Consider the following 15,638-nt stretch of genomic DNA (forward strand, 5'->3'; position numbering starts at 1 on the left):
TAAGAAATTAAAACAGGCAAGCGTCCGCCACGACCACAGTACAGCCGTTTCGTTTCCATTAAACACAACGGGGACAACTCTGAGGTATAGCCTGTACCACGCATCTGTCAGCCGTTTGGTATAAGTCACACAAACTGCTGCACTCACAAAATTATGCCGAGACAGAAGCCATATTTAACAAAATTTAGTTTCAATATTGTGTCTAGATTAAGCGTTAGTTTGTAGTTTTAATTGTAACAAAGTCTGATATTTAAATTATAATTGGTTCCCCGCGATACAGGCACTGCCTAGTGCGGTGACCCCTGGGATGTCTGTAACCTTTAGCTGAAAATAAATGATCTTTATTCTTATTCTTATTCTTACACAATACACACAATTGTCACATACTGGCTAGCGAGAGCGTTCGACTCGTAGAAATTAAAATACACGGCCAAGCGACGGCGACCGCGGAACCACCGTCAACTTGACCGATCTAAACCTCATTGAAGTTGACATAAGGTCCAATCGTTAAGACTTGCTGTAGGACCGTTACTTCGTGTCCAATAAATTGAACAGCGCCGCGACAGCGCCGCGGCACAGCACCACGCATCCATCTGTCAGACGTCAGCCACGTACCAATACGTCACGCCACCGGCCGACACCGATACATCAAAATAAAGTACAACCGAACCGACTTTCCGATCATTTAGATTCAAATATTGCCGAGTAAACGGATGAAGCTTGATAAATGCTTCCGAGTTGGTAATATGGTAATGATGAATAAAATGCACCGGCTATTGATTTTGTAATGCGTGCCGATAAGAATGATAACAATCAATCACAAATTAAAATGAGCTAGAGATGCCAGAGGTCGAATATAATCGTGCCAATCGTGGTATCAAATGTTGTAATCGCGTGGAATCAGTAACAGCAGGCCCCAATTTCACCACGGTGACAGGTGCGACAATTGTAAAACATCAATGTTGCTGACGCCACAGGCATCCATGGGCTACGGTTACCGCTTACCATCGGGCGGGCTGTATTCCTGTTTGCCACCATCATTGTAACATATAAAAAAAAAACATTATTATATCGGCAAAAAACAGGTACGTTTATGACGATGATGATGACAATTGTCACAAGATTTATAAGAATTTTCGGTAATAAGTTCTGTGTCGGAATTTTGCGACAATGAGGGCTAACGCGTATGAATTCGCCGCTAGGGGCGCTAGTGTAGATGGTGGTCTTTTCCATAGTTCGAAATGTCAAATGTCACTTGTCACTTCAATGACTGACAGCTGTTCTTTAGTCTTTTGGACCACCATCAACAGAAGCGCCAACTGGTGAGCAAAAAACGATAGCCCTCATTGTCGTGTTTCTTGTGACAATTGTCATTAGCATCGCAAAATAAGTACTTATTTATTGGCGATATAATGGAGTTTTTTTTTATTAAAATGTTGGTGGCAAACAAGCACACAGTTCGATGGTAAGCGGTTACTGTAGCCTATGGAGGCATGTGACGTCAGTAATAGTGATTTCGACAATTGTCGCACTTGTCACCGTGGTGAAAATGGGGCCTGCTAGAGTAAGTTTAGCGCCTGGAGAAAGTGCAGTAATAGCAATAATTCAATTTAGGCATAAGCTTAATTGCTTAACATCTATTATCAGGCAACTCATTAAATCTCTTAATTTCACTCCCCTTTTCACTCTCTTTAGGGATGATTTCCGACATAAAAACTATTCTATGTCCTTCCCCGGGACTCAATCTATCTCTATGCCAAATTTCAACTAAATCTGTTCAGCGGTTTAAGCGTAAAGAGGTTAACACACAGACAGACAGACTATCGCATTTATAATATTAGTATGGATTTGGATGGGGCTTTCGACGTCAGAAAAATAGCCCGATAAAAATATTTATTATCCAATCGGACGTGAACGTGAAAAAATATCTGTTTCAGGTTGGACAAAAATCTAAAATTTCTTTACAGGTCGTGTTTATCCACCGACTCGTGAAATTTGATAAGCAATTAAGTTCTATTATTACAGTTTTTTTTTGGAAAAAAAATGGAATTATTTATTTATTTATTTAATCTTTATTGCACAAAAGAAAATACAATCGTACAAAAGGCGGACTTAATGCTATGAGGCATTCTCTACCAGTCAACCTGTTATCAAACAATTATCAAAATGGCAGAGCCATTGGGATTCGCGGGGTCTACAACATTAGTGAATTTAGATTTAGATTTATTTATTTCATAATATTAAATAACATTATAAATTATTTTAAGCTAATCTATACGAATTTATTGATTGATGATTTATTTGTTAATTGATTTTTTAGGGTTCCGTACCCAAAGGGTAAAAACGGGACCCTATTAGTAAGACTCCGCTGTCCGTCTGTCCGTCCGTCTGTCTGTCACCAGGCTGTATCTCATGAACCGTGATAGCTAGACAGTTGAAATTTTCACAGATGATGTATTTCTGTTGCCGCTATAACAACAAATACTAAAAACAGAATAATATAAATATTTAAATGGGGCTCCCATACAACAAACGTGATTTTTCCGTAAAGGTACGGAACCCTTCGTGCGCGAGTCCGACTCGCACTTGGCCGGTTTTTTTATTGATTTGTTCACTAGCTGAGCGTGCGTATACTGTTCGATCTGTCCGTTCGACTCGACATTGCTCAATGCTCATCGGACAACAACCTGTATCGGCCATGTGGCCCAAGTGATAAACTCGTATCGTATTGCAAGTTGTTGACTTTTAAAGTCATTATTAATTGCCCAAATGCATTCGCGTATTATTTGACTAGAGCTAATTATAAAACCTGCGTATACTGGTCGGCCTAACCGTTCGACTTGGCCATAATGGCCATCCAATGAAATGAACAACACCATGTACATGGTCCAAGTGATATATTGCAGGCGAAATGCTATCCGCGTAAAGTTGACTTTCTTAAACGCCATTATTTATTGCCCAAATGAACTTGCAGTATGGCGCGTTATTTAGTGGCGTACAAGCTGGATTTATTTACTTGAATTTGCAACGTAGTCTGTAATGACAATTCGTAAACCTTATGGCGAAGGCACAAGGTCCAGCAATGGTTAGCATAGTTGTTATTACAGCTAGCTGCAATAACTAGTACCTTTGGGCTATGAGGAAAATCGTACAGTCGCCATCAGATATATCGGAGCAGCCAAGGTGGTCACAATATCTGAACACGCACTCTAACGCCGTGACAATAAAGACGTGGTCAGATATTTGTGAGCGCCTTGGTCGCTCCGATATATCTGATAGCGACTGTACATCGACAAACGCCTAATGAATGTTTTTGGCAAAAGTTTCATTTTTGGTACAGTCGCCATCAGATATATCGGAGCGGCCGAGGCGCTCACAAATATCTGAACACGCCTCTATTGCAACAAGTAACTGATACCTCCATATACTTTATGAGATACGAAACACATAAAGTATGCTAAAATACTTTATTTTAAACTAAAAACTAAAACAAGCAAAAAATATGGAAGAAATAGAGAAATTTATACTATTTAATACTTTATTTTTTCTGTGTGTATTTTATTTTTTGGTTCTTTAAACAGCCAAATACTATATATCCCAAAAAATATATGGCAACCCTAGTTTGATACCAGCTTTTTCCCGCGATTTCGCTTACGTAAAACCCAATAATCGCACTTTCATCCACCTTTTCGTTTGGTATTGTATCGCGTGTCGATGCTAATACTAATGGTGTAAAAATAATTTCTGCCATTTCTTCATTTCTTTAAAATTTTCTTCTCATTATAATCTATTACACTATAATCATATCAGTTGCTGTATTTGAGGTGTGCAATAAAGAGTTCAGTTCCATTGCCTAAACAATATTGAACAGTAAACTTACACATTTATAATATTAGTACGATTTATTTCCCTTTATTTTCCAAGTATCTCACATTTCATGAATAATGTCGTTATTGTATATCAGATAGTGTCTGAATGAAATTGTATCGCTCAAACTGACGGCCGGTAGAGCAATGAATGTGTACTAACTAGAGGCTATATTTTATGACGGCCGATTCTATCGCACGGACTTGTCAATCACTTCCACTCAATGTCAAAACTCCACGGGATTATCGACCTTAGGGGAACGGAATAAGGGGTATGGGAGAGGTGAAATGATAGCGCGTGCTGCGATCAGACACGGTCATCCATCATCCTCGCCAGCGACTATTCGACTCAAAGACGGTTGTCAAAAATATCTATAAATTTTTCGCCTTATTACTAATAGAATAAGGTGCAAATATGTAAACGTATCTTTGACGTCGTCATCTTCGTATAACACTTCGTATCTTCCCAGTGTAACTTGACTTCTAGATTTGAACAAATTGATTTAAGTCAAAGGTCACACTGAAAGTGGTTTTTCGAGCGGTTGTGAACGATGAACGATGCGCTTGCGACGGTTTTTTCAACGTCAAGTGTTATTTGTATTGATGGATCACGAATTTGTATAACGTATTAGAATATCTTCTCTATTTAAATTTGAACGTTTTAGTCCTTTGGTATTGCGTGGTATTGCTATCAGATGGGGTTTGCATAATTGAATGTTGAGTGACGTAGCTAACGATCGTCAGATGTTATCGGGAGACGTTTCAATAGGTGCGCGGACGCATCAAAAGTATCTGCGCATCGATCGGTGCAACAGGAGTCGATACGGGGCAGTGAATGAGCATCTTGCTTAGATCCTCGCTTTGGAGCTTATAATTGGATGTTGGATGACGAACGTAAGATTAGCCATTTACGTATGTGATAATCTGATAACTTTAATTTACCCTTATTTCGCTTCTTTATCAATTGCATGTCTTTAACACTATTCAATACAGTTACATGTGGCATGCAGTTTTGCGGTATTGCGGTAGGTATTATGTTCTAAATCTTTGTCTGTGGAGCGATCATCAGTTTATTTAATTCGAAATCATTTTCCATTGATTTCGTTCATATGCGACATGATTCTTTAAAGCTATCTCAAAGAGCATTTCCCTTATGTTAATTCTCTTAGATCATCTCAAAATTTGCTCCTATCGGTGCCATCTTCCTCTTCCAAATTTTATAATTGCTCATTTATTTTTCGGGCCTTTCGACTATGGAACTCTGTTGAGTTAAGACGTTCTCAATCTATTACCTCCTTCAAATCAAACCTATGTGAATACTATCTTTCCCTTCCTTAGTTTTTTATTATTGACACTGTTGTTTCTTTATTTAATATATACTTTTTTCAATATAATGTATGTGTCTATGTATGTTTGGTTATACGTATTTAAGTATGTTTATCTATATTAATGTTTTGTGTTGTTTGGTTATATTCGACTTTTCATATTTATTTAAAGCTCTTACGCGATAAGACCGCCTGTTGTTACCAATATCCAATTGTCTTTGTTTATGTTACTATACATTTATTGTAAACTATGTGAGGTGTGCAATAAAGAGTATTGTATTGTATTGTATTGTAAATGTAGCGTGAAAGCTAAAATGTAAGTACACAATCCCTCTTTGTGTAAGTTGGGTGGTCATGAAGTAAACATGAATCGATTTCAAGCTGACCGTCGCTCAGACGTCTCGTCTGTCTACTTTCTTAATATATGCTATACTAATAGTTTTTACTGATCCTGGCAACATCTGATACAATTAAATAAAATAAATAAATAAATAAATAAATATTACAGGACATTCTTACACAGATTGACTAAGTCCCACGGTAAGCCCAAGGATGCTTGTGTTATGGGTACTCAGACAACGATATATACAATTATTTTTGTATTCGCAGTAAAGACTAGCTTAATCTTACTTGAAACTAATTTAATTTGATTTTACGTGGGACTTTAACTTTCTTTTATGTGTTTAGCTCTTTTAAAGATAAATAATAATAAATATCGCGATGAGTTATTTGATAATGACATCAGCTGATAAGCGGTGAAGAGACAGATGTCCTCGCCGGATGTTAGTCATGCAGACACACAAACGCACATTCATGTGCTAATGAAGGGAGACAATATGTTATAATTGAACGCATCCCGTCGTGCAAGAGCGATGCTAATCGATTTTTATTGTAATATTTTGAAATAGGAATAGGTAATTAGGTATGTATTTCCAATAAATTAAAAATAAATAATAAGTACCAATGTTTTATTAAGATTATAATGGTCAACCTTATAATTCTGTTTAATGAGCTTAGCACCTTAGTGTTAGTAAATTAATAACTGTATTTAGCACCCTAAGAGTAGTTTAAGTGTATTTATATTACATGTTTTAGTGAGAGCTGTTAAGGAAATAAGTGAATGTCCTTAATGTGTATTTGTAAACTCATCTCCTGCTCACTTATTTCTGTTTGCTTTCCAAATCAATAAAACAAAATATATACTTTGAGCTTGTAGAAAATGAATTAATAATTTCTATTTTGTAGTGCTCATATCTTTTTGCTCAACGTAGCCCATAAAAACTTATGGCACGTTCTTATGGAACTTAGGGAACAAATTAAATATTTTGATTTGTATTTGTAAGTAGTCACGCTGCTACGGCTGCTATATTACATAATTATTTGTCAGTAATTATTTCAGATGTCATATACTAAAGATAAATGAGGCCTCCGCCATTGGAGGCTTTGTTACTTTTTAGGGTTCCGTACCCAAAGGGTAAAAACGGGACCCTATTACTAAGACTCCGCTGTACGTCTGTCCGTCTGTCACCAGGCTGTATCTCATGAACCGTGATAGCTAGACAGTTGAAATTTTCACAGATGATGTATTTCTGTTGCCGCTATAACAACAAATACTAAAAACAGAATAAAATGAATATTTAAGGAGCCCCCCATACAACAAACGTGATTTTTTTGCCGTTTTTTGCGTAATGGTACGGAACCCTTCGTGCGCGAGTCCGACGCGCACTTTGCCGGTTTTTTAAAAGTATTTGATATCTATTTCAGTTTATACGTTCTAATGGCTTTTAAATACTATGAAGTGTTAGACATTTTTGCGAGTTTCGTTTGTAAACTTTTACTACAGGTGAGGTGACTGTACTATTAGCATCAATTGATCTTTCCGTGCTTTGTGTACCATTATGCATTCCTTATGTGATCGGTTATCGTCCCGCATTTAGAGAAATAACTCTATCATACAGTACCATTACCTACCCGGAGCCACGGTTCGCTCAAATGCCATACAATCAGCCACACATTAAGGATCGCAGATTAACCGCCCCGATCCGAATAAAGTCACGTCTAGGCTATTAGCTAAAGGGCTAAAGACAGATACACATGCAAGCCACACAGCTTTCTTGGTCATTGTTGGTGAACTTTGGCTTAATTGCGGCGCTAGTTAGTGCTAACTGCGGATCTCTGGATGAGCGGAGGTTTGTTATGGGGAAATAAAACAACTTAAATGCACTTTACTGAATCTTTACGTTCGAGAAATGACACTTTAGGTTAGGGAGTAGACTAAGGTTTGATTTAATCGATTTTGTATGGCATTCATTCATTGTACTACGTCTTAAAATTCTCGAAATCACTACATAGTATAAAACAAAGTCGCTTTCCGCTGTCTGTATGTATTTCTGTCCCTATGTATGCTTAGATCTTTAAAACTACGCAACGGACTTTGATGCGGTTTGTTTCTAATAGACAGAGTGATTTAAGAGGAAGGTATATATGTATAATTTGTAAAGGTTTTGTGTAAATTAGTTGAACTACCCGCACGAAGCCGGGACGGTCGCTAGTAAATTATAAACGCAAATTGTAATAAATGAGTATGTATCAAAAGTCATAAAGCAAATCTATAGAACAATTGCAGTAGTTTTGGGGAGTATAAGTAAATCATTATATTCATTATAATGCAATCTTGGATTTTAAAAATCTGTGGGCAGACGCTATACAAACTATGCCTCATGCGAGACATTGCCTAACACAAACACTTGTCTATATCTAATTCCCAATAATTGCCTCATTTCTGTGAGAGAATCTATTTCTAGACAATCACTATTTTCTCAAGCAAGGATTGGCAAGCAAATGTGACGTTTTCAACCAAAAGGTACCACATTGTCGCTTGTCGATAAGGTTGATTTAAAATTAATGCTATATGGAAATAGCGCCTTATTGACAACCGACAATAAGTACCACAAATACTGAACAAGTCCACGGTACCTAAATCTCGTCACCCACTGCACTGGCAATGTCTTATTAACCTCATTGAGCGAGGTAAGGTGCAACTGGCTATTAGCAGTCATAAAGACGGTGGACACACGCCCACGCGTCTTCGGCGTAATGACGTTAGATAAAGCGTTTAAACGAGGAAACACATATATGTATCTTCGCGGTCCCTCCCGCCCGCACGGTCTCGCGGCGCATCTCGCCCGTTTGCCGAGCGATGAACACGCTCAATAAGCTCGGTGCTGTGCAACACTCCTGCGATTTGTTTGCGGACGGCTGGAAGGTTATTGAGAGGGATTGTTTAAAAATATGCGAGTCACTGACCTAATTGTATCTTTGACATGATCTTTATGTACTCAGTCCATAAATTTATTATTATTGTTTTTATTATTATTATTATTTATAATCGAACCTAGATATAGAAATGTAATGACTTAGGCTAGTCCTGTAAAATTGCATTTTGTTTTAAATAAATTGAATTGAATTGAAAATGTAATATACAATTAACAATAAGATATAAAACAATATGAATTTAATTGATTCTAAATAAATAAATAATTGAATTGAATTGAAATAATACCTACTTACTAATAAGACAAATAAATTGACGACCGACCGGTTTGGCCTAGTGGGTATAATGACCCTGCCTGTGAAGCCGATGGTCCTGGGCTCGAATCCCGGTAAGGGCATTTATTTGTGTGATGAGTGTTTTCTATATATTAAAGTATTTATATATTATATATATCGTTGTCTCAGTACCCACAACACAAGCCTCCTTGGGCTTACCGTGGGACTTAGTCAATTTGTGTAAGAATGTCGAAAAAAAAATTACAAGAATTTTTGCACTAAAGTCTACAAATTATCAGTTTACACTAGTTTACAGTGTGGACGATGGAAGTTTTTGCACTTATTACTTACTAGCTTTTGCCCGCGACTTCGTCTGCGTGGACTTAGTAACCCCAGCTAGAGTAAGAATAGCGCCTGGAGAAAGTCTTATAGCAATTATTCAATTTGAGCATAATATGCACACAAATTAGCAGACACTTCATTAATTATCACAATTCCACCCCGCTTTTTACTTTCTTAAGGGATGATTTTCGGAACAAAAACTATCCTATGTCCTTCTCAGGGACTCAACCTATCTCTATGCCAAATTTCATCTAGATCAATTCAGCGGTTTAAGCGTGAAGAGGGAACACACAGACAGACAGACAGACAGACAGACTTTCGCATTTATAATATTAGTATGGATAGTATGGATTACAATAAAGTAAGATATAAGAAATATTAATATGATGTCATCCTTATATCTCCTCGGGAATAATAAGTATATAATTAGACCGTAAAAACACGGCCTCGCTCTAGACTAGGTTAATGTTTTGTTTATATTATAATGCTCCATCAATATTCCGAGAGCGTTGCTAGTAAATTGTCATGGTTCCGAGATCCTGACAACGCTCAGTATGGGAGATGTGCTTTTTAGGGTTACGTACGGAAAGGGTAAAAATTACTAAGACTCCCCTGTCCGTCTGTCTGTCACCAGGCTGTATCTCATATGAGCCGTGATTGCTAGTTGAAATTTTCACGATGATGTATTTCTGTTGCCGCCATTACAACAAATAGGTACTAGTACGGAACCCTCGGTGGGAGAGTCCGACTCGCACTTGTCCGGTTTTTTGTATTTATAACCAAGAGTTATGGACACGCAAAACCCCCCCAAAAGTTAAGTTTAAATACTTTAAATGTTGCTACCTACAGTCGACCAGCCAAAGATGTTTACACTTTTGCACCTTATTTACCTATATTTATGTAATAAGGCGAAAATGTAATCATATCATATCTAAGGCCATAGGCGTCAACTGTACCAAGTGAGACTCCAATTAGTTTTTTCTAGGTATATTTGTAATTTTGCACTGTATTGCAAGTATTTTAATATAGGTAGGTGCTTGATATTTTTAATGATTTAATTTTAATGTCTAGGCCTAGCACATTTGGACTATTTAATCAAAAAAAGTCACTAACTTTACCGCACAATGTGTAAGTTGTAAAAAGATTGCGTAATTTCTCGAAAATTTCACAACATATATAGGAAAGTTCCATTTTATACAAAGGAATTTTCGCGCCCCATTTTTATTAAAGATTTTCCTGGCTCCTATTTCACCACGACTACAATTGTCAGTGACATATGTCGAGCGACAATTGTCAAGCGACAGTTGACTATTACAATTTTATAATTAACCGATAATTCTACATATGTCATATTTTGTGACAATTGTCGCACCTGTCACAGATGTGAAATTGGGGAAATTTCAATTTTGGAAACCCCGCCGGCGTATCAGCGTATAGTGCTCTTCATTTTCTCCGTAAATTTTAATGTTATTAATTCAGTTTTAGTTGAATGCTTCAATACGTAGGTACACAAAGGGTAATAAAATGGTTAGAATTTATAAAAACATTAGCCCATATTTCTGTATTGGTGAATTATGCGCGCCCCGCCTCCCGCGCGGCGCGCTCGGTCGAATAAAATTATATCGTAATAATGTAATAACATGCTCCGAAGACTTGTGTACTGGTAGAGGCTTTCCCATGTGCCTTGGTTGTACAAGTAATTCTACTTTCCACATACTTCTATTAAAATACGAAACAAATCAAATTATATTACGAAATATTTTGATAAAAACACAAATCAAAATATTTTATAAAATAATTTGATTTGTTCCCTAGTTGGATAAAAATTACTTTAAGTACGATGTTTTCAATTTTAATTATAAAACTTCCGTGAGACACAGACATATTAAATATATTTAAATATGTATTAAAAACTGGTCACTCACGTATTTTAAGTCGAAAAGAGCTCGCATGTTTCACTTCGTACCGAGTAGCTTTGCTCAAGCTCAGCATTGCTCCTTGTTGATGACAACCGACCACAAAAATATCGATCCAGACAAATGGCTCAAAAATATGTGAACACGACTTTATTGTCTAAGGTGTAAGAGCGTACACATATTTTTTTAAACTTTGGGAATGTATATATTTTTATGCCCTTGACTGTATACACATTAAAAAAGTTAACAATCAGTTTGCATTTAGGGAAAAACTGGCTTGTTAGGACGCATGCGCAAATAATAAAATAATTGTAACTCCACCCACAGCGCAGCAACAAGTTGGTATCCCGCAACAGGTGAACAAATATATATTACACGATAACAAATATATATTATAGTAATGGTTGTCTTAAAGAGGCCGCTCTTTAGCGATAAAAATAATAGTACATTATTGTCGAGGCTCGGAAGTAGCTACTTGCTGGCTGAGGATTCGTTTTAAACGGACGACCTTGGGAGTCCGTTTAATTGAATCCGAAACCAGCAAGTAGCCTTCCAGCCGAGTCATATATAGTGCTTTTCTCAAAAATCACGCAATAAATGCAAATATAATAGAAATATTTTATAGAAGCAACGTTCTTATGTATATATTTTCACAGAAAAAACTAAAAAGATTTGCTTTGCCGCCGTTTTATTTTTTAAATTAAAAATGGAAGTGTATTTTTCTGCAGAAAATACGCCAACCTATTTGAGACACCTAAATAGTCGCGGTACCAACATTTTAATAATAAGTACTGATCATCTGTTTGGCTGTTTAATGGGCATTCATTGATATGGCCACTTCAAAACTCGACAAATAATGGAATTTGTATGCAACATTGCAGTCCCGAAATCGAGACTGCAATGTTTTTAACTTTTTAATTTTTTGACGGACCATAAACTACGCACTTCGCGACCTACTTTTTAACCGGCAACGTCGACTTTGCCGTCTATTTTTGAGAAAAATAATATAATCTGTCTCAAGTAATTAAATTTTTGACGTGTAATATGTAATAATATTATTAATAAATGAGTATGAGTAAGACCGCTGGTTCTACCTAAATTGTATCTAGAAGTACGTATTTTTTTTTACATATTTATATTAATATCGAGTGAAGTATGCAATAACGAATTTTCAGTGATAAGAATATAATAATAATAATAAATAAATAAATATTTTAGGACATTCTTAAACAGATTGATCAAGTCCCACAGTAAGCTCAAGAATGCATGTATTGTGGGTACTTAGACAACGATATATATATAATATACAAATACATAGAAAACACCCATTACTCAGGAACAAATATCTGTGCTCATCACACAAATAAATGCCCTTACCGGGATTCGAACCCAGGACCATCGGCTTCACAGGCAGGGTCACTACCCACTAGGCCAGACTAGTTGTCAAATCCGACGCATGTTTAAATCCGACGGTTAAGATTAAAAGACAAAACGGCGTCTTAAAGAAATAGGCATATACTCGTATCTACATGAAAACAACGGCCTTCTCTACATAAAAAGTACAGCAATTATGAAAACCTATTGCAATTACATTCATACCTTTTTTTTTGACACAGGGGTAAATGCATTTACGCATCTCACCCCCGGGCTGCATTACATTCATACCTAGAATATCTATTATATAGACTTAATTTAAAATCCAACCATCAGAGTAAATGACTCTACCTCTTCACACTATCATTTAATTTTATACAGGTGTTTAACACACAGGGGTTGTGCTGACGTTCAAATCGTGTGTAAGCTTATTACCTATTGCAATGTACAGTCGCCATCAGATATATCGGAGCGGCTAAAGCGCTCACAAATATCTGAACACGCCTCTATTGTTGTGTTCAGATATTGTGAACTCCTTGGCCGCTCCGATATATCTGATGGTGACTGTATATCGATAGAATAGCGTTAGGCCATACTCTTACCAGCACAAACAAAATGACTACCTATTTATGTTTTAACTACCATTTAACTAACAGGTATCATCATTCGCTTGCCCTTGTCCCATTCACTTGGGGTCGGCGCAGCATGTCTTTTCCTTCCATACCTCTCTGTCACCCGTCATCTCATCATTCACTTGCGTTCGCTTCATATCATCTCTCACACAGTCCATTCACCTTTTCCTGGGTTTTCCTCTCCTCGTACCTCCCTCCACATTAATTCTTAATACCTACTTTACTAACAGGCAGGGCTCGGAACCGGTATTTTTTTAAAACCCCGAAATAGCCCAATATTTTGAATTTTTTTATGCTCATTACGTAGGACCGAATCATGTATTTAGGAAACAATTTTGTATTATTAAAACGTCCCATTAAAAATGAAATTATAAACAAAAGAACGAAAAAGAACGTAATAATACCGGTATTTTTGTATGGAGCAAATACCGGTTTCCGACCCCTGCTAACAGGTATGGTTTTTCTTAATTAACAGGAATATAAAACCTAAACTACTTAAACCATTAACATGTATAAGTAGGAATGGATGAACTAAAACCTTAAGCTTTAAGGGAATTCCCTTAATGTTATTTAATTAAGTAACTTTTTCGTATTAAAGTTCATTAAGCATTCTTTAGGTCACTTCGTTATCAGTGTAAGTACGTTGTTTTGGAAAAAATAGATGGGGATTACATTTGTTTTGTGCAAATTGTAAATTTAGTAAATTAATAATATTTGTTACAAACAGTTTCAAATAATAATTGAAACTCGTGTAACTATATTACCGCTTATCATCCAATACACATAGTTTCAACAGCCTCCATAACTTATCAGCTGTATGCATATCGAACTTAGTCCTTATCATTCATAACTCACTCACAAAGTTAAAGAAAAAACATAATGAACATATAATAATAATAGTAACTTATCGCAATATAGGGAAGTTTTTAACTTAATTCCTCAACTCATTTGCCAGCCAAAACACGACTTTCGAGTTTTGCTTTAATTCTCTTTGCCGACTCTAAAGTACGTAAAATTTTAACTTTAGTTAAACAGTTTTAAAGAAATGCAATAAATAATAAAGAAATTCACGACAGCTTAAAAAAAGAAGAATTTTACCCCAATCTCAAGTTTAACTAACATCAATTAAGGTTTAGAAATTATAAACACTAGAAATAATTTAAAAAAGCTCACCATAAACATTTAAAAAATATTGATCTAAACAAGACACACGATAGTCAATTTTGGCAACAGTAAACTAAATTATAACTAAACTTCCCAAATTAAAAGCGCTAGAAATGAAAAAAACTCACCGTCAAACTTCAAAAATCTCCAACAGTTTTCACAAGACACGATAAGTCAGCTCAAAGATCACGGCACTCAGTTCAGCACTAACTTTTACCGACGGCAGCCACGACCGCTCCCGCAGACGACTCAACGTGGAATGGTTGAGGCTCAGAATTCGCGGGGAAGGGGCCAGGGGGCGTGGCGAGCGTGATATATGCGCATGTTAACACGTACACGCCTCTGTCAGAAAAAGTGTCAAAAATGTACGACCGTATTGTATGCGACGTAGAGTTTATATAATGGCGAATTGTTAGTTAATTAAGTGAAAGTCGATATGCGAGTCGTCAATATTGTGAAGAAAAAAAATCAACCAATGTTCAATGTGAACTAACCGTGAATCATTCAAAACTCTAAGAAAAAAAAATGGCTAAGGGACTTGTACCATTCACTAACCCGGGGTCAACCGGTTAAACCTGGAGTTACCATGGTTTAACCGCTTAACCCTGGCATAGTGAGTTGGTGCAAGTGGGCCTAAGTGAAAATTAGACGCGCCCATAGGGTTCCGCACCATCAAAGATGTGTTATAACTGTAATATTCACGTATCACACTGAAAAAAATTATTGCCGAACTCAAAGCCGAAAAAAATAAGTAATAAATTTGCCCAAGATCCTGAAACCTATTTTGTAACAGGACTAACAGGTAAACACAGAGTTCGTAAAGCCCATTTCTTGTGTAAATAGTAACAAAATATTTCTTTGCTGTAATGCAAACATTCATTCGACAAGCAACTCCGCTAAAGATACGACATGGATCGGATATGCCAGTGTCAAAAGTGACGTTGCTTCAAACAAAAACGTCACTTTTGACACATATCCTATCCATGTCGTATCTTTAACAAATTTTTAACGTATCTTAATGTTCGAATCAGGCCGTCAGTAATAGGTGTGTCATCTTTCGGGAACGGAACCCTAAAGAAGATGAGAGATAAAGTTTTCGTTAAGAGATAAACACGATGGCGGGCAATGACGCCAATGACAGACTAATTATGTTTGAGATCGTATTATCTTGGGCGCTTATCTTCGATTCAAGTGCTTGGGAACATATGAGGCGAGCCAGTGTTGGGCGCAATTAATTACTTGCGTAATTTAATTACTAATTGAATTGCATGTAATTAAATTGTTTGTAAATGAATTACATAAAAATTCAATTACATGCAATTAGCTTAAGACAAACTAACAAAATCTATGGATTGTTATGATCTGCAATAAATGATTATTTGATTATTTAATTCAATTTGCTGAGTAATTTGCTTTTTATTAATTATTTCCTTTTTGTACAAAATCTTGCAAAAATACTCATTTACATTT

At 36.4% G+C, this 15,638-nt stretch overlaps 1 protein-coding gene and 1 long non-coding RNA gene across 2 annotated transcripts in view; both read right to left on the reverse strand.

Moving 5' to 3' along the window:
- The window catches only part of LOC134745416 (uncharacterized), a 217,525-nt gene extending 204,327 nt beyond the window's left edge, over positions 1-13,198 (reverse strand). Inside the window, exon 1 of the long non-coding RNA XR_010128173.1 lies at positions 13,023-13,198. This is a non-coding gene — a long non-coding RNA (uncharacterized LOC134745416). The remainder of the gene's footprint in view (positions 1-13,022) is intronic.
- The window catches only part of LOC134745391 (protein N-terminal asparagine amidohydrolase), a 91,765-nt gene extending 77,350 nt beyond the window's left edge, over positions 1-14,415 (reverse strand). The window contains exon 1 of the mRNA XM_063679429.1: positions 14,297-14,415. The gene's annotated coding sequence lies outside the window, so the exon portion shown is untranslated. The remainder of the gene's footprint in view (positions 1-14,296) is intronic.
- Positions 14,416-15,638: the final 1,223 nt, after the last annotated feature.

Source organism: Cydia strobilella, chromosome 11, assembly GCF_947568885.1.
Source record: "Cydia strobilella chromosome 11, ilCydStro3.1, whole genome shotgun sequence".
Classification (NCBI taxonomy): Eukaryota; Metazoa; Arthropoda; class Insecta; order Lepidoptera; family Tortricidae; genus Cydia; species Cydia strobilella.